The sequence below is a fragment of the Gopherus evgoodei genome, unplaced genomic scaffold (assembly GCF_007399415.2).
Source record: "Gopherus evgoodei ecotype Sinaloan lineage unplaced genomic scaffold, rGopEvg1_v1.p scaffold_61_arrow_ctg1, whole genome shotgun sequence".
Classification (NCBI taxonomy): Eukaryota; Metazoa; Chordata; order Testudines; family Testudinidae; genus Gopherus; species Gopherus evgoodei.
Window position 1 is genome coordinate 545,049 of NW_022060082.1, and position 19,642 is coordinate 564,690.

At 53.2% G+C, this 19,642-nt stretch overlaps 1 long non-coding RNA gene and 1 other non-coding gene across 2 annotated transcripts in view; one reads left to right on the forward strand and one right to left on the reverse strand.

Moving 5' to 3' along the window:
• The window catches only part of LOC115643514, a 308,917-nt gene that overhangs the window by 167,009 nt on the left and 122,266 nt on the right, over positions 1-19,642 (reverse strand). The gene's annotated exons all lie outside the window — the stretch shown is intronic.
• On the forward strand, positions 13,835-13,916 carry TRNAS-UGA. The gene has a single exon. It is a non-coding gene; the product is annotated as a tRNA-Ser (tRNA).

Sequence of the window (19,642 nt, forward strand, 5' to 3'; positions counted from 1 at the left end):
AGACCAAGGACTTTTATACAAGGAGATTCTTTCTGGTGGACACCGGGAAGAATGGCAGCCGCAAAAACAGTTGGTGGTTCCAACTAAGTACCGGGGGAAGCTCTTAAGCTTAGCCCATGATCATCCCAGTGGCCATGCTGGGGTGAACAGAACCAAGGACCGGTTGGGGAAGTCCTTCCACTGGGAGGGGATTGGCAAGGACGTTGCCAAGTATGTCCGGTCTTGTGAGGTATGCCAAAGAGTGGGAAAACCCCAAGACCAGGTCAAGGCCCCTCTCCAGCCACTCCCCATAATTGAGGTCCCATTTCAGCGAGTAGCTGTGGATATTCTGGGTCCTTTCCCAAAAAAGACACCCAGACGAAAGCAGTATATACTGACTTTCGTGGACTTTGCTACCCAATGGCCTGAAGCTGTAGCTCTAGGCAACACCAAGGCTAACACTGTGTGCCTGGCCCTAACAGACATCTTTGCCAGGGTAGGTTGGCCCTCAGACATCCTTACAGATTCAGGGTCTAATTTCCTGGCAGGGACCATGGAAAAACTGTGGGAAACTCATGGGGTGAATCACTTGGTTGCCACCCCGTACCACCATCAAACCAATGGCCTGGTGGAAAGGTTTAATGGAACTTTGGGGGCCATGATACGAAAATTCATCAACGAATACTCCAATAATTGGGACCTAGTGTTGCAGCAGTTGCTGTTTGCCTACAGGGCTGTACCACATCCCAGTTTAGGGTTTTCACCGTTTGAACTTGTGTATGGTCACGAGGTTAAGGGACCATTACAGTTGGTGAAGCAGCAATGGGAGGGGTTTACGCCTTCTCCAGGAACTAACATTCTGGACTTTGTAAGCAACCTACAAAGCACGCTCCGACACTCTTTAGCCCTTGCTAGAGAGAACCTAAAGGATGCTCAGGAAGAGCAAAAGGCCTGGTATGACAAACATACCGGAGAACGTTCCTTCAAGGTAGGAGACCAGATTATGGTCTTGAAGGCGCAACAGGCCCATAAGATGGAAGCATCATGGGAAGGGCCATTCATGGTCCAAGAGCGCCTGGGAACTGTGAATTACCTCATAGCATTTCCCAATTCCTCTCTAAAACCTAGAGTTTACCATGTTAATTCTCTCAAGCCTTTCTATTCCAGAGACTTACAGGTTTGTCAGTTTACAGTCCAGGGAGATGATGCTGACTGGCCTGACGGTGTCTACTACGACGGGAAAAAAAATGGTGGCGTGGAAGAGGTGAACCTCTCAACCACCCTGGAACATCTGCAGCGGCGACAAATCAAGGAGCTGTGCACTAGCTTTTCCCTATTGTTCTCAGCCACCCCAGGACGGACTGAACGGGAATACCACTCCATTGACACAGGTAATGCTCACCCCATTAGAACCACGCCGTACCGGGTGTCTCCTCATGCCCAAGCTGCTATAGAATGGGAGATCCAGAACATGCTACAGATGGGTATAATCCGCACATCTACCAGTGCATGGGCATCTCCAGTGGTTCTGGTACCCAAACCAGATGGGGAAATACGCTTTTGCGTGGACTACCATAAGCTAAATGCGGTAACTCGTCCGGACAACTATCCAATGCCATGCACCGATGAGCTATTGGAAAAGTTGGGACGTGCCCAGTTCATCTCTACAATAGACTTAACCAAGGGGTACTGGCAAGTACCGCTAGATGAACCTGCCAAGGAGAGGTCAGCATTCTTCTCCCATGTGGGGGTGTATGAATTCAATGTCCTTCCTTTCGGCCTTCAAAATGCACCCGCCACCTTCCAGAGGCTGGTAGATGGTCTACTAGCAGGACTGGGAGAATATGCAGTTGCCTACCTCGATGATGTGGCCATTTCTTTGGACTCCTGGCCCGAACACCTACTACACCTGGAAAAGGACTTTGAGTGCATCAGACAGGCTGGACTAACTGTTAAGGCCAAAAAGTGTCAAATAGGCCAAAACAGAGTGACTTACCTGGGACACCAGGTGGGTCGAGGAACCATAAACCCCCTACAGGCCAAGGTGGATGCTATCCAAAAGTGGCCTGTCCCAAGGTCAAAGAAACAGGTCCAATCCTTCTTAGGCTTGGCCGGATACTACAGGTGATTTGTACCACACTACAGCCAAATCGCCACCCCACTGACCGACCTGACCAAAAAGACCCAGCCAAATGCCGTTAAGTGGACTGATGAGTGTCAAAAGGCCTTTACCCAGCTTAAGGCGATGCTCATGTCTGACCCTGTGCTCAGGGCCCCGGATTTTGACAAGCCATTCCTAGTAACCACAGATGCATCTGAGCTTGGTATAGGAGCAGTGCTCATGCAGGAAGCAACAGATCTCAACTTCCATCCTGTCGTGTTTCTCAGCAAGAAACTGTCTGAGAGGGAAAGTCACTGGTCAGTCAGTGAAAAGGAATGCTATGCCATTGTGTACGCCCTGGAAAAGCTACGCCATATGTTTGGGGACGGCGGTTCCAACTACAAACTGACCATGCTGCAATAAAGTGGCTCCATACTGCCAAGGGGAACAACAAGAAACTTCTTCATTGGAGTTTAGCTCTCCAAGATTTTGATTTTGAAATTCAGCACATCACAGGAGCTTCTAACAAAGTAGCGGATGCACTCTACTGTGAGAGTTTCCCAGAATCTAGTAGTTAAAAAGTGTTCTTAAAATGTAGAAATCTGTTAGTCATATACTTAGTAGTATATGTAAAGGTGCATGGGTTGTAGTAATCTGTTTATTTTAAAGTTCTAGAAGGAAATCGCCGCCAGTGAGCTTCCCCACTGTCTGCAATTTTGGGGGCGTGTCATAAACAGATAGCTAAGGGTTAATGTCTCTTTCACCTGAAAAAAAGGTAACCTGAAGCACCTGACCAGAGGACCAATCAGGAAACCGGATTTTTTCAACTCTGGGTGGAGGGAAAGTTGTGTCTGAGTCTTTGTCTTTCTGCCTGTATGCTCTCTCAGATGAGGAGTGATTTCTATTTTCTGCTTTCTAATCTTCTGTTTCCCAGTTGTAAGTACAGAAAGATCAGATAGGATTTATATGGTTTTTTTTTGTATTTACATGAATATAGTTGCTGGAGTGCCTTAAATTGTATTCTGTTTGAATAAGGCTGTTTATTCAATATTCTTTTAAGCAATTGACCCTGTATTCGTCACCTTAATACAGAGAGACCATTTTTATGTATTTTTCTTTCTTTTTATATAAAGCTTTCTTTTTAAGACCTGTTGGAGTTTTTCTTTAGTGGGAAACTTCAGGGAAATTGAGTCTGTGCTCAGCAGGGAGTTGGTGGGAGGAAGACGTCAGGGGGGAAATCTGGGTGTGTTGGATTTGCTGGCCTGATTTTGCATTCTCTCTGGGTGAAGAGGGAAGTGTTTTTGTTCCAGGACTGGAATTAGTGTGGGTGGACTCCCTCTGCTTAGATTCACGGAGGTTGCATTCTGTGTATCTCTCCAGGAGCACCTGGAGGGGGGGAAGGGAAAAGGTTTATTTCCCTTTGTTGTGAGATTCAAGGGATTTGGGTCTTGGGGTCCCCAGGGAAGGTTTTTCAGGGGGACCAGAGTGCCCCAAAACACTCTAATATTTTGGATGGTGGCAGCACTACTAGGTCCAAGCTGGTAACTAAGCTTGGAGGTTTTCATGCTAACCCCCATATTTTGGACGCTAAGGTCCAAATCTGGGACTAAGTTATGACAGGGGCGGACACTGGGGGTGAGGTTGGGCGGTTGAAAGGGGCTGTTGGGGCCCTACAGAGGGAGAGGAGGGGCGGGGCTGGCAGGACAGTCACAGCATGGGGTAGGACACTGGGGGGCAGGTTGCGGGGCTTGAAGGGGCAGTTGGGGCCCTACAGAGGGGGAGGAGGGGGCGGTGCTGGCAGGAGAGTCACAGCGGGGGGGGGGAAACTGGGGGGCAGGTTGGGGGCTTGAAGGGGCTGTTGGGGCCCTACAGAGGGAGAGGAGGGGTCGGGGCTGGCAGGACAGTCACAGTGGGGGGGGGACACTGGGGGGCAGGTTGGGGGGTTGAAGGGGCTGTTGGGGCCCTACAGAGGGAGAGAAGGGTGCGGGGCTGGCAGGAGAGTCACAGCGGCGGGGGGACACCGGACGGCAGGTTGGGGGAGGCTGAAAGCCCCACGGCCCCAGGCTGCCGCTTGTGGGGCTGCTCCCAGACAGCTCAGCCCCGCCCCCCCGTTACCCCCCAGGTCCGGGGGGGGGTGAAACCCTTTCACTCCACGCTGCCTCTGCCCTGTGCCCCCCCCTACCCTGCTACCACGGGCCCGGGCTGCTCCCGGGGCAGGGGCTGGGCCTGGCGCCTGGAACTTGGTGTCTCAGCCCTCGGCCCCGGCGTGCGGAGCCGCCACTCCCCGTCCCGCCTCAGCGCCCCTCGGCTCGGCCCCGCCCGCCGGCCGCCCCCGAGCCCGCGTCCCCCCAGCAGCGCCGGGGCGGGTCCCACTTGTGCCCCCCACCCGCTCCCCGTCGGGAAGTGGCGGGGGCAGCGAAGCCTCGGGAGGAGAGAACCAGGCCGGCTCCCCAACGCGCCGAGTCTCTGTCCCGCGCTCTCTCCGCCAATCAGGGAGCCGGGCGGGGCGAACTGACGAGCTACGGCCCCTCCTCCAATAGCGGCTGCGTGTGAGGGAGAACTACGCTTCCCAGTGTGCACCGGGAGGGGGCGCGTTGCCTGAGCAGCGGCTCGTCAGTTCCGCTCTGAGACGAGCCAGGAACTATAACTCCCAGCCTGCCCCGGGGCGCTCCGTCCTCTCGAGCCCAGGAGGGGGCGGGTTCCTGGGTCAATCGCACACCTCCCGCCCCGCCCCGAGAGATCCCCGGCCCCGCCCTCCCCAAGCTCCGGCTCCTGACACGGACTCTCGTGTCCCGGGGTCTCGGCCTGGCCCCGCCCCCCGCAGCGCGGCGCCCCCCAGTGCGGTGGGGGCTGCGGGGTGCCTGCTTCCCCCCCGGCCTCGTCTGTGCGCGCCCCGATGTGCCCCGCGGGGCTGCCCCGCTCGGGGGGAGAGGTGTTGGGTGGAGCCCTATGGAAATACGGAGATGGGCAGGGCTGGGAGCCAGGACTCCTAGGTTCTCCCCCCAGCTCGGGGGAGGGGGGGGCTAGGGGTTAGATTGGGGGAGGGGCAGGGCTGGGAGCCAGGGCTCCTGGGTTCTCCCCCCAGCTTGGGGGAGGGGGAGCTAGGGGTTAGAGTAGGGGAGGGGCAGGGCTGGGAGCCAGGACTCCTGGGTTCTCCCCCAGCTCGGGGAGGGGAGTGGAGAGGAGATTAGGGAGTAGAGTGGGGGAGGGGCTGGGGGGTCTCCTACCGAAGAGGCAAGTCCAGGAGCTGGTGTCAGGCAGCAGGTCACTTTTGGGCCCCGAGTGTTCGATCTGGAAACAGCTGCCTGTCCCCGTGCCCAGGGACTGCGCGTGGCTGGGAACCGTCTCCTTGTACCTGAGAATTATCCATACACCCCAGGGGTGTGAGCCCTGCGCTCCCCTGTCAGTGCCTGGGGCACAGAGCCATGTGTACGAGCCACTCTCTGTGCAGGGATGTCAGTTCGTACAGATTTTGCTGGTGCTTTTTCTGTAGCCTGTGCTAAAATGAGGCAATTAACTAGATGTGCTGATGGAAGTTCTCTGCGTACCGTCGGGGTACATGTACCCTTGGTTGAGAACCACTGATGTAGGGGAACCCAGGCCCACCCCCCATTCTGACTTCCAACCCTGTACCCTGGGCAGCTGGTTCAGCTTTGCTTACCTTGCATCAGCCTCAAGTCAGCTTCACTGGGTCACCAGTTCCAGCATGGCCAGACATCAGAGAGAGGAAGTTTCCTCTCAGCTGTAAAAGCAGCAAGGGCTCCATGAGGGGTCGGTGCTGCTGGAGCAATTATTGACACTTTCTCTAGTCTCCTTTTCAGATTTTGCCCCATTTTCTCTTTAATTCTCCAATGTTAATTTAACAATCTCAGATTTGGGATATTTTCACACCCGTTTGACCTGCAGCAAATTTTCTTCCTTTCTTTGGGAAATTGTCCTGAATCATTCCCCAAAGGAGAAGGGGCTTAATGGGTGCAGATTGCAGAGGCCCCAGACACAGCTGCGGCTGGAGTGGCCTTTCTCTGCTGGCAAGGAAGGGGACAGGAGGAAAAAGTCCGCAGTGGAGACTGTCCAGCACAAGGTTACGCAGTCCTGGCTACTGCTACCCCCAACTGCCAGTCACCTGCCTGCCCCTGCTTCTGCCTCCTTCCCACTGCCAGGAAGTTTTCCTGCTCCACACTCCCCTCACGTACCCTCTTAAAGCACCTCCCCAAAGGGCTCCCTGCTGCCATGTGAATGGTGTGTGGGGGTATGTGGGAGGGGAATTATTGCTGTCTGTTGATTGAACTTCCACTGTCCAATTACTCTCACTTAATATAAAATCTCTTCATATTCGGGTGGTTTTCTCTCATTAGCAAATGTTTCTTTTTAGACCCATTTCTTCCCCAGTTCTCAAAGATACATATAAAATATCCTGTGTGCAGTGCTATAGTAGGCAGGGTGGTCCCAGAGTACTGGAGGCTTCCCCCTTGATTTGTGTACAAATGTTCGGTGTTATTCTCCAGCCCATTCCTTATGAATACTAACATGATGTTAACTTTTTTGCTGGCAGCTGTGAATTGAGTGGAGCTTTTCACTGATCTGTCTACAGCAACATGCAGATCCCATTCTTGGGTTGTGTAGCCGATAATCTGTTCTGCTGCCGTCGCTAGGTGTAATGCATGTTCAGTAGGGGTTTCTCCCCTCTTCCCTCTTTGTATTTCCTCTCCCTACTAGTGTTGGGGTGTCCTTCTCCTCAGGTTAGTGTATTAATGATCTCATCTTGGGGTCATATGTGTCAATTCGTTGCTACGTCTTCAGAGAACTATCCATGATGACTCCAAGATCTCTTTCCTGATTAGTTGTAGCTAAATTAGCCCCCATCATATTGTATGTATAGTTGGGGTTATGTTTTTCCAATGTGCATTACTTGACATTTATCCACATTAAATTTCATTTGCCATTTTGTTGCCCAATCACTTAGTTTTGTGTGATCTTTTTGAAGTTCTTCGCAGTCTGCTTCGGTCTTAACTATCTTGAGCAATTTAGTATCATCTGCAAACTTTGCCACCTCACTGTTTACCCCTTTCTCCAGATCATTTATGAATAAGTTGAATAGGATTGGTCCTAGGGCTGACCTAGGAAAATCACAGCAGCAAGATGGAGTCTGGAGTCACATGGGCAGGTCACATGTCCATGCATGATTCAATTTGCAGGCCGTTGCCATTGTTTACATGTTAGTTTGAATGTTCCCAGGAAAGCTCAGATGTGGATTGGCATTTTCCAAAGTCCATTGTCAGTGAAGCGTTTCTTGATTGGGCACTTACTGAGAATAGTCCTTTCTCAAGAAGCTGACCAAATGCATCACTGAGGCTACTTGAAATCAAATACATTTGAGATACAAGTACATAGCCCATATTCATAACTTCAGATACAAAAATAGTACACACATACAGCTAGTATAATTATAACCAGCAAATCATAACCTTGTCACAGACACCTCACACGACAACTTTTGCACAATATTTGCTGCAAATATATAACAGTGTTGGCAGCAATGATCTATATGGTCCCAGTTGATATTAATAATGTCACAGCCTACAGACAAGTGAGAAGGAGGCCTCTTCTAGCTGGTGTTACTCCTATATTTCTCCATTGCCACTTGGGCAGAGGCAGGAATGGAGCAAAACACGCCTGGCTGAAGGTTTTGCGTTCAGCCTTGAGGATTAAGCCTGAGCCTCTGACATGGGTGTTGGGAGATGGATTTCTGAGTAGCACCCAGCACAGTCTTCAGGCCTGAGCTGAAACCACTGAGGCCAAGAGAGATGGGTTTAAGGTGGCCTTTGAGGGAGCCCAGCAGGTCTTGAGGAGCAAGGGATTACCGCCATCCCTGGGTGGGCTCAAACCACCATCCTTTCAATTAACAGCAAAACACACTGACCCATTGTTCCACAGAGACATATGTCTGCTGTTACCAAGGCTGCTGCCTAGCAGCCCGTGCATCTGCCTGCCAGCGCTAGAGCTCGCAAGGCAAGTGTGGGTGCTGGAGGCTGTAGGTAAAGAGCCAGCAGAGTGACACAGCAGAAGCGTGCTGGGTCCATAACCCAAAAGTCGATGAATCAAAACCATCTTCTGCTAGGCATGTGCTTGTTTCTTTTTGCTCGGGGCCTTCAAGGGAGGAGGCAACCAGCAGAGCATTGAGAGCCTAGGCCATGAGGCAAGAGGTGGCTGAGGTGTCGGCCTGCCAGGGAACCCGGCACCTCGGGCTGCCTGGGCTGAAGGATTTTTTTAATTTCTCAAGAAACCTTTGTGATTTTCAATGGAAATCTAAACCCAAAGCTAAAACGTTGAGGATTTTTTTTCATTTCATTTCACTGTCCATCCCTTTTCTTTTCCTAAACTCGGGTCTACAGAGTGTCAGTCCTACTGAGCCTCAGGCCATGGTCTCCAAGGTTTTGGAAATGTACAGACCTGTCCTGGACATGGTCCCTGCCAGCTCATGTGACGCTGGCTTTGCTGAGCCTGCTGCTGGGGAAGAGGGAAACTTTGTCTCACGTTCCCTTCAGATGCCCAGTCTTCAGTGTGGCTCGAATGTCCATGGATCAGGGTTCACTGACCCAAGAGATGGCTTTAAAAAATATGAACATTTTCACAAACACACTGACTTTCTCAATTTTCTATTTCTTGGTAACATTTCATGGATTTTTTGGAGTTGAATCGGTAAAAAAATACAGGAAATCAGGGTGTTACCAAAAGGATATAATATAAAGTTTGCAGTTAAAGGTACAGAAAGGAGCTGAAAAGGCAGCTGCAGACTTTAAGACTGTTTCTATAAGCAAGAGGGGGCAATCAATGTGACCCCAGAAACCTTGGGACTCATAATCTGATAGGGCAGAGAGGAACTTTGTCTGTTTGCAGCGTCTTTCAGCCTATGTTTGGGACTGTGATAAATCTGCTAAGAATGGGACTACAATCCCCACCATTTCCTTCCCCGCTGCACTTCTCTTTCCTCTGGCCAGGTCAGGAGAACGGTCCTGAAGCAGGAAAGGGCCGGGCTGTTGTGGGAAGTGGTGGCCGCGTGGCAGGCGAGGAGCTGCAGAGAGCTGGATGCGGAGAGAAATCCCCAGGAATGGATGCAGAGCCACATGTGGAACAGGCTGTGACTCCCAGAGCTTACAGCTGGCTGCAGGTCTGGCTGGGGTTATGGGGGAGCAGCAGCAGCTGGGCAGGGAGCCAGTACAGAGCAGCTCCAATGAGAGACACGAAGTGAACCTGGCCTGGAAACCTGCAGGCTCCAATTTGCTTGGCTAGAGATTGGAGTGGAGAGGTCACCCCAGGCTTTAGGCCTGAAGTAGGGTTACCAACTTTCCGCACAAAACCAAACAGCCTAACCCCGCCCCTTCCCCAAGGCCCCGCCTCTGCCCGAGGCCCCACCCCTGATTCACTACATTCCCCCTCCCTCAGTGGCTCGCTCTTCCCCACCCTCACTCACTGTCTCTGGGCTGGGCAGGGGGTTGGGGTGCGGGAGGGGGTGAGGGTCCTAATGGGGGGTGACGGCCAGAAATGAGGGGTTCAGGGTATGGGAAGGGGCTTCGGGCTGGGCAGGGGGTTGGGGTGCGGTAGGGGGTGGGGGTTCTAATTGGGGGTGAAGTCCAGAAATGAGGAGTTCAGGGTATGGGAAAGGGCTCTGGGCTGGGACGGGAGGTAGGGATGCGGGAGGGAGAGAGGGTTCTAATGTGGGGTGAGGGCCATAAGTGAGGGGTTCAGGGTATGGGAAGGGGCTCCGGGCTGGGCAGGGGGTTGTGGTGCGGTAGGGGGTGAGGGTTCTAATGGAGGGTGATGGCCAGAAATGAGGGGTTCAGGATATGGGAAGGAGCTCTGGGCTGGGCAGGGGGTTGGGGTGCAGGGGGGGGTGAGGGCTCTAACGGAGGGTGAAAGCCAGGAGTGAGGGGTTCAGCGTACTGGAAAGGGGCTCCGGGCTGGGCAGGAAGTTGGGATGCAGGAGGGGATGAGGGCTGTAAAGGGGGGTGAAGAGCAGGAATGAGGGGTTCAGGGTATGGGAAGGGGCTCTGGGCTGCAACGGGGGTGGGGTGTGGGACTGGGTGAGGGCTGTAAAGGGGTGTGAAGGGCAGAAATGAGGGGTTCAGGGTACAGGAAGGGGCTCCAGCCTGGGCAGGGGGTTGGAGTGCAGGAAGGAGTGAGGGCTCCGGCTGGGGGTGTGTGTAACCTTCCCCTTTCCCTAGCCATGTGTCTGAGCCACCAGGGCCAACACTTACAAGGCTTCGCTGCTGAAGCACTGACAGTGTCCAGTGACGCTACACCTGGCCCTCTACTGACAGCTCAGGGGTTTGGCGTCCTCTGGCACTGAGACGCCACAATAATTACAGGGTTATTTCTAATGGGTTAAAGCAGAACTTGTGCTGAGATTAACACGTCTCTCATGGGTCTGGGGGTTTTACAGCATGAACTGGCTCTGCGTGTGGGTACAGTGCATGTGTTTGAGTGATACCAACATGGCTGAAACACACAACTCCCCATTCTGGGGGTTTCCATCCCCCTGATTCCTTCCACGGGGGTCACTGGCCCGGCTCCTCTACGACCAGATGTCCTGACGGGCAGCAGTCGGGATGTGGGGAGAGGTTCTGTTTTCTGTGGCTAGTGACAGCCCCAAAGTGACTCCCACCAGCCCCCATTGCCTTGCGCTGCAGCTGCCAGTCTCTGAATCCTGGCCTGGGATTCGATTGGAACGAGGCCCCTGGGAGCTGGAGAGACCACGGGTCAGACACTGCAACATTGTAGCCAGAACATCCTTGTCTAGATTTTAAGGCCAGTCAAGACAACTAAATAATCCTGTCTAACCCCCATGCACGTGACAGATCACAAAGTCACCCCTGCACTGAGCCCAACCACTGGGATTAAATCAAAATATTCCAGCCCTTAGGAGAATATCCCGTTGTGTGCCACAGGCAGAGCATAGGAGAGGCAGAGGGGTACCAATACTGGAGGCCCCTGCACTGGAATTGATTTGGTGAGATGTACCCAGCTGATCCTGGCAAGTGAGTTGTGCCCCATGCCGCAGAGGATGACAAAAACTCCAACATCCCTGCCAGTGTGAGCTGGGGGAAATTCCTTCCTGACCTCAGCAATGGAGATCAGGGAGACCCTGAGCATGAGAAAAAGGCCACCAGCCAAGCACCAGAGAGAAATGGTTTTCTATCTCACCTGAGAGCACTTTCTTCAGCCCCTCCCCCCGTCCCCTCCTGCCACTCCTATGTGGGATGGAGAATCTATCATTGCCCTGGGTACTTTGTTCCAGTGTTTAATCACCCGATTGCAAATGTGTCCCTTATTTCTCATTTTAGTTTCTCTGCCATTAACTTCCAGCCACTGGTTCTTGTTCTGCCTTGGCTGCTAGGTTAAAGAGCCCTTCAGTACCCAGGATTTTCTCTTTGGGAGGGGATTTACGCATTGTCATCAAGTGATCTCTTGGTCTTCTCTGTGATAAACTGAGCAGATTGAGCTCTTGTCTCGCACTGGAAGGCAACTTTTCAGCGCTTTTTTTCCTCTTTTCTGCCCCCCTGTCCAATTTTTCATTCTTCAACTTAAAATGTGGCCAGGACGACCGTGTGCAAAAGTCCAGTGTTGGTCTGACCAATGTTGTACAGAGATAACACTAGTGCCCTATATCTAGTCACTGTTCTCCTGTCTGTACATCCAAGGACGACCACAGCATCGCACGGGGATTTCATGCTGAGTTGTTTGTCCATTATGACACCTAAACCCTTCTCCGAGTCACAGCAGTCTGGCCTTGCTCGTTAGTAAATCTCAGTGTGTTTGAATGGCCACAGCTGCCCAAGTGTTCTGTAACATGCACAAGGGATTCCCCTTGTCAGTCACCTTCACCTGCTGCTGGTCTCTTGTCTCTTTCTTCTCCAGGATCCGCATGTGTCATTGTGAGAGGAGTTCTCCTCCTCTCTTTGCCTGGGAGCGATGTGACGCCCCGGATGGACTGACCAAACCCAGGATTCCTTCAGCCTGAAAGCAGAGGGGAGCCTTCACCCGCTCTCTCTTTAAGGCTCCAGTCCCAGGTCCTAAATTCCCTGCCAAAGCACAAAAATCCACCCTGAGCCCAACTCCTCTCTTGGTGGTGATTTTCTTTCTCCCACAAATCTGTCTTGAGGACACAGCCCTGGGAACAGGTGAACACAACCCCTGAGATTTCCCTTCGCAGCCTGCAAGGGGCAGTTTGCCCTATTAAACAGCTCGGGAATGTCGTCTTTTTCTTTTCTCCTTTCAAAAGTAACTTCTTGTATTTCTAGTCTCTTTATATGACCCCTCTATTTGCTGCTTCCAATTCTCTCTTGTACATGCCAGCACTGGATCGAGTGAGGTGCCTGGACCCATCCTGCAGTGCGTACATGGGGGACTTGCAGGATCAGATCCTAAAATCGCTTTGGAGGGAAATTCTAACCCCACCCAACCCCGACCTGTTCCTGGGAGGTGTCGGTACGGACCCAGGCTGCCGAGCACCATGGAGTGAAGAGACCAATTTTATCAGTAAGTCAGACCCCCCGGCTGCCCACTGCCTGGATCACCTCCCCCCAGGTGACGCGAGCCATCCTCCAGAGCCATTGCTGGGCCCCGGGGGACAGCCACACAAGCCATGGGGATGGGCAGCTCCCAGGAATCTCGGCAACGAATCTCCAGGCTGGAGGGTTTCCCCTAGTGCCTGACTCACCCTCAGGGTCCAGCCAGCCAGCAGCTTCCACCCCAGGCTAGTGCGCTAACAGCAGCAGCGTGGCTGGGGGGCTCGGCTGGTGACCTGGGGCCAGTCGTCTGAGCATGAACCCAGCCGACCCCAGGAGATGGACCCGGGTCACCAGCCCAACCCACCACGCAGCTGCTGCCGCTACCCCATTAGTGCGTGAGCTCCCATGGACCATGCTGGGGACATCCCCCAGCTGCAGGGTAGATGCCCCTGAGAGCCTGGCAGGGCACAGCTCCTGGCTGACCTGCCCTGCTGAGTTCTCTACTAGGCTGGGTGGATCCGGGGCCAAGGGTGCTGGGTGACAGGGGGGCGTTGGCTCTGGGCTGGGACTGTCACTTCCCCCCCTGCCCATCCAACAGGATCACAGCAAACGAAACCAGCTCGACCTGCAGGGGAAGAGTTCAGTCCAGGGCCTGGTGCATTCTGGGAGCAGGGACGGTGCAGAGAAAGGGAAGATACAGGGCACCTCTGAACACTCCACGCAGAACTGCCTGTCCTGACCCACAGCCCCTGTTATCCCAGCCCTGGGCTCCCCTCTCACTGCTCTGCCAGTGCCCCTCACTCCCGATCCACAGACCTCCCCCGCTGTATCTGTGACTTCTGCTACTGAACCACCAATGCGCTGACTCCTCTTGTGAGACATTTCTCTGCACAATACTGCTGCTATTCCAGTTACTGACTCCAGGAAACATTTTCCTTAGCCTGGTTCTGTGTGTCACTGGTTTCTCTAGCAAAGATCAGTCCCTGGCCCTGTGGTCCAGACATCCTCATTCACATCAAGCTTCAAGTTGAGAATCATTTCCTATTCCCGCTCTGTGGGAGGGGAGACTTTTAAATGCGCTCTCTGTGCGACTGCACATGGCTAAGCAAAGAGAACAAACCCCAAATCCCCCCTGTGCTTTGGGAGCCAGGTTTGCGGTGGGAATTCTGTAGTTCAGATGGCTTCATGCCTGGGCATTGTGATTCTTTACCAGTTTCTCTGGCAGTGGGGCAGTTTTGTACTCACAGCTGTGATGGCTGAGTGGTTAAGGTGTTGGAGTTGAAATCCAATAGGGTTTTTCTGTGCAGGTTCAAATCCTGCTCACAGCAAGGCCTGTGTTTTAGCTACTCTCTAACCCAGGCAATACCTCTCTACAACCCCCTGAGACACTCTCAATTCTCTCCCCACCCCAAGTAAATCCTGTTCTGCTCCTTTCATAGAGATTCCTGGGACACCACTTCTCAGCACCTGAAGCCTCTGGCACTCACCTAGTGCCCCATAGATCAGCCATAGCCCTGGTTCTGCTTCTCTCTCTAGCGTGCAAAAGGAGCAAAGTCAGCGACTCCATGGGGGCTGCAGAACCAACAGAGAGAAAAAAAAAAGGTGCCCAGCAGCCATCTCTGCCCCTGCACCTCCCACCTGCTAGCAGCCCTGGCTGATAGGCTCCTCCTCTTCTCCTTCAGCTCCTCCCACTGGCCATTGATGGGGTGTGCTGGAGGAGTGAGGAGAGAAAGAAGTAGGGCAGGGTCGGGTGGGAAGAGATTTGATGGTTTGGGGACAGGGCCTGAGGTGGAGCAGGCATTGAGCACTGTCCAGGAACTCTGAAAGTCAGCACCTCTGAGTGCAGAAGCCTTCCCTGAGTCTGAGCTGCCAGGATCCCTGCTGCAGAGCAAGTGCCACAAGTCTCAGCCTCTCTGTCCCACACATGGCTCTGGGCACCACCAGGAATCATTTGGCTCCTGGCACACAAGGCAACTTAAAGGCTGAGTCCCTGGAAAGCAGCTCAAACCCTGGCCCCTCCCATTAAGAGCCTTATGCTCTACTGACTGAGCTAGCCAGGATTGCTAAGATCCTCCACCCCTTTTTTTTCTTCATGGCCACTGCCAATTCCTCCTCCTCTTCCTCTCTCCTGCACCTGAAGGTCAATAAATCTCCTCACCTAGACAGCCAGCCCGTCCACTGCACCCCAATCCCCCATGCCTGAGCCTCCCTGCTAAAGTCCTGCACCTGGCTCCATAGAATTAATTCTCACGTGTCACTGGGAACTCTACTTCTTGTGCCCAGAGAGTCTCGGCCCCACTCAGTAGAAGACCTGAGAAACACAGTATCTGCCTTTTCTAAAGAAGTGCTTGGAGGGGCTTTTCTTCCCTGGCCTAATGGATAAGATGTCTGACTTCAAATCAGGAGATTGAGGGTTTAAGTCTCTTCATGGTTGTGTTGCTGCAGTTTTACCTTTGTGCTGAAAGTCCTGCTCTCTTCAGGGCTGGAACCTCTTCTTGGCCACTCAGGCCAGTGCTCTGGCTTCAGCTAGAGCCCTGGGAAGGAATTCAGGGGTGAGTGTCACAAGGACTGGGGCATGAGCCCCAGGTGCTTCCAGTCTAGCCTTTGCCCTTCCTGACTTGCCAAAGAAAATGGGCAGCTGCCCGGGCTAGTGTGTAGAGCAGTTTCCCTCTTCCAAGAGCGCACCTGTCCCTGTGCTTGAGGGGGTTGCTACATAGCGCCTTGGGAGCCTGCGTGTTTCTCTGCTTCTCGCCAGCTGGGGAAAAGCCTCTTGGGGTAAAATCTCCTGCCCCATGGCAAAAGTGAGCACTGTGAGTGGGAACAGACAGAGGCCACACCAGGGGGCTGGCCCTGCTTTCCTATCTTCTTCTGATGTTGGCCACAGAGCATCAGCAGCTGCCCTGCATGCTGGTCTGTGGGTCGCTTTCAGTGGGTGTTTGGCATGGCAGGAAGCAGCCTGGCCGGGGGTCTTTGTGGCTGTCTGCTGGCCATGCATAGGCATGGTTCTCCCCTCCTCTTGCCCTGCCTTCAGTTGCTCTGTGGCTTATAAACCTTCCCTTTGAGTTGTCAGCACCAGCCGCCTTTGCTCTAGGTGTCCAGAGGAAGGAGCGTGTGTGGGGCTTCAGGCTGGGCTCCATCTCCCTCCTGCCAAGCCCTGACTATTAATCCCGGCCCTGGCACTCCTTTCGTCAAGTGCCATGTGGGTCAGAGGAAAGATGTGGCAGGAAGTACAAGGGCCAAACTTGTGGCCATCAGGTGAAGCAGCAAGAATCCCAACCACCAGGTCAAACCGCAGAACTACAGAGGGAAAAGACTCACTCTTAAACAACTGGAGACAGGAAAATTGAGCACTTTGAGCTCCAGGGCTTTACCACAAACCAACACAAGGTCCCACTGACATTTGAACTCAGACTGCAGGATTCAGAGTACTGCCCATTACACCATGGGACCAGCTTGTGCTGCCTTCTCTGGCCATCGGTGACCCTCATGGGGATGGCTCGTGGAAGGGACTGTTGGCCCTTTACTAAAATTTAGTGGAGTTTTTGGTTGGCTAGTTCCCAGTCCCAATAAAAGGGGGAAGGGTCAATGGGAAATCAGGCCCCTGAGACTGATGTGCCCCTGGGGCAATGGTCACAAACTGGTAGGGAACACGTTAGAATTTGTTAATGGAGAAAAATTCCCAGTGAAAATTGGCAAAGCTGTGAAGATTTTGAAAAATTCCAGTGAATTTACACATGAAGATACAAACAGAGAGACAAACACACAGAGAGAAAGAGAAAATCACAGACTGCACAGGCCCACACAGACATAAACAAAAACCAAACCCACACAAACCCACACAGCACACAGAGGCATATACACAAAAGGGAAAACCACACAAAATATAGAAAGAACAAATCCACACCAAAAAACACAGCAAAAGCCGACAACAAGAAAGCACAAAACCCACATACCAAAAGAATACTAAGCAAAAAAACAATCTGTATGCAAAAATCATACACACATGGACCCAAAACTATGCCAGGCATCCACCAAAATCACACAGGACTCACATGCACATCAACACGACAGACGAAAACCACATCAACATACAGAAAGCCAGGCAGGGTTTGAGTCTCACAGCGAAGAGGGTGAACACACAGCTGGTTTGGGGAGCAAAGACTGAGGGGGAGTCAGGGGCAGCGCTCTGGGCTCTGCCTGACCCCTCCCTGACACAGGTGGCTGGTGGAGAGCAGAGCCTGGTAGATCTGTGGAATCTTCCCTGCTCTCTGTAAAGCATGGAGACCTCAGTGTCTTCTGAGCTGGAATTGTATTTTCTGCAGGGCAGACTGATTGGCAGAACCCATTTGCTTAAAGAAAGCTAGTGCTTTAGGTGAAGTTTGAATTTACAACCTCAGCATCGCTCCACTTAGCAGTGCTACTATAAGTCCTGTACACTAACCCATTGCCACTCTGGTCCCCAGCTGAGGGTCTTGCCTCCTTGATTCATGGATGGATTAGGGGTTGAGGGGGTTGCATTAACTAAAACAAATCCATATTAATGGCTGTTGAATGGCAGCAGCAGAGGTGGGGAGTCTCCTTCTGTGTGATAGAGCTGGTTCCCACCTTCCGTTGCTGAGGGGAAGGTTGGTGCTTTGAGCCCACCCGGGGCAGGAATGTCCCATGGGTGAGATTAACGGGACTCAAGAGAAGGGAGAGGACGTCTTTTCTGTTCCTGCCTAGCTCCATTGGTCTCCTGTGGCCCTTTCGGCTCTCTGCTCCCCTGTTGGGGAGATGCAGAGACAAGCCCCCATCTGGGTGAGTCACTGAGGGGCTGTGTCCCATGGAGTGTGTGTGGGAGAGGGGGAGGGTTGGATTGGGCTCAAGGGGAGAAGGTTGTGTGTGACAGTGTGTAGGGGGAGGGGAGGGTGTGTTCCTTAGGATATAAATGATGGAAAACACAGGAGTACTTACAGTGAAGCCTCGTGTCTCAGTATTATGACCCTGTGTGGTGCTGCCATTCACTTTCCCCTCCTATGGTCTCATCTTTCATTAAATCCAGCATTTTTTGACCTGTCATCACCACAGAGGTGTCACGCATGCCTCAGATATAGAGACACCAAGGACTGGAACTGATTTTAGCTGCTGGACAGCTCTTCTAGGTCTTTATACATTTGCACAGGAAAATGCTGAGTGTTTAAATTCATTTCAACCATCCCCATTCAGCGAACTCCTGAACATACTGGAGATGGGTTTAAAAGTCTCTCCTCCCACAGAGTGGGAATGGGAAATGATTCTCAACCTGAAGCCTGATGTAGGGTGACCAGACATCCCAATTTTATCGGGACTGTCCAGTTATTTGCTGGTTTGTCCCGTGTCCCGACCAATGTTTGGTTGGGACACGGACAAACAAACAATTTTGCCCTCTTCTCTGGTACACAGGCAGAGTCCGGAGGGACACTCACCCCCCTGACTCCGCCCCCTCACTGCCCCCATTGGATCCCTCCCCAAATCCTCGCCCTGGCTCTGCCTCTTCCCCAAGCACGCGCCATTCCTCCTCCCTCCCAGGTTTGCACACGGGCCATGGCCATGGCTGGGAGCACAGCTCGGAGGCTGCTCCAGCCCTGGAGCCTGAGGGGCAGGGCAGTGGGGCTGGGAGCAGTACGGAGCAGGCAGGACCCATGTGGGCGGGGGGCAGAGACACACATGGGGCGGACACGCTCCTGCCAGGAGGGGCTGGGCCCGGCTGCCTGGTTCGCCCCTTGCCCAGGAACTTCAGGAGGGGACCGGAGCGCGGCTCGGCTGCACAGCTCGAAGCCCAAGCTGGGCCCAGGAGCGAGGGGATGCGGGAGCGGGGGTGTATCAGCGGTCGGAGCTGAGAGTTAGGTGCAGATGGGGCTATGCCACTACCGCTTGGTGGCGGGGGGCCTTTCTACTTTTTTTTTTGCTCCACCCCCGACGTCCCAATATTTTATCTTTGATATCTGGTCACCTTAGCCTGATGTGAATGAGGATGTCTGGACCAAGGTCCAGGGACTGGCCTTTGCTAGAGAAACTACTGTCAAGTTTTAGCCAATTAGGACAAGTCAGCAAATAAGAACAACCTCAGGTATCAGTAACTACTACAGGTTGCAAAATCCTACAGGGAGCAGTTTCTGGGACTACACCTGCACAGCTCTGCTCCCCGGCTCTTCTCTGGCTCCTGCTCTCACCTTAGCCCTGCCCCACTCTGGCCCAGGCAGTTCCAGCTCACATGGAGGATGGGACCCCCTAGCCTGGTGACTCCCTCATTACACTGCCTGGCCTGTCAGTGCAGCTAACTTGGAGCTTTGGCCTCTCCCCATTGTCCCTGCAGACTGTCAGTCTCAGGGTCCTGATTTCCCATTGGCCCTTCCCCCTTCTATTGGTGCTGGGAACCAGCCAACCAACCCCCCACCCACCAGCACGCGCACACACACACACACACTAAGTTTTAGTAAAGGGCCAAGAGCCCCCTTCCACAAGCCAGCCCCATGAGGGTCACTGATGTGCAGAGAAGGCAGCATGAGCTGGTCCCAAGATGTAATAAGCAGCACTCAGGAATCTGAATCTGAGTTCAAATCTCAGTGGGACCTTGTGTTGGCTTGTGATAAAGCCCTGGAGCTCAAAGTGCTCAATTTCCCTGTCTCCACTTGTGCAAGAGCCAGTCTTTCCCCTTCTGCTGGGTGACTCACACCTCCTAGGTCTTTGGGTGGGATGGCCACAAGGGGTTAGGGCTCTAGAACTTGCTACCCTGGTGGTTGGGATTCTTGCTGCTTCGTCTGATGCCCACAGGTTTGGCTCTTGTGCTTCCTACCACACTTCTCCTCTGGCCCACATGGCATTTGAAGAAAGGATTGCCAGGGCACAGCTCCCTGGCTGGGGGGCATATAGGGAATGCCTAGTGTCACTGAATTTAGTCTCTTACTGCAGCGCCTCAGTAGGTTACATCAGAGAGGCGCTGCAGTGTCTAGGCAGTGGGATGCCTGTGCCTTTAAGAACCCAGCCCTGGGAAGCCCATGCTGAGAGGTGCTGCCTGTGGGAGGGGAAATAGAAA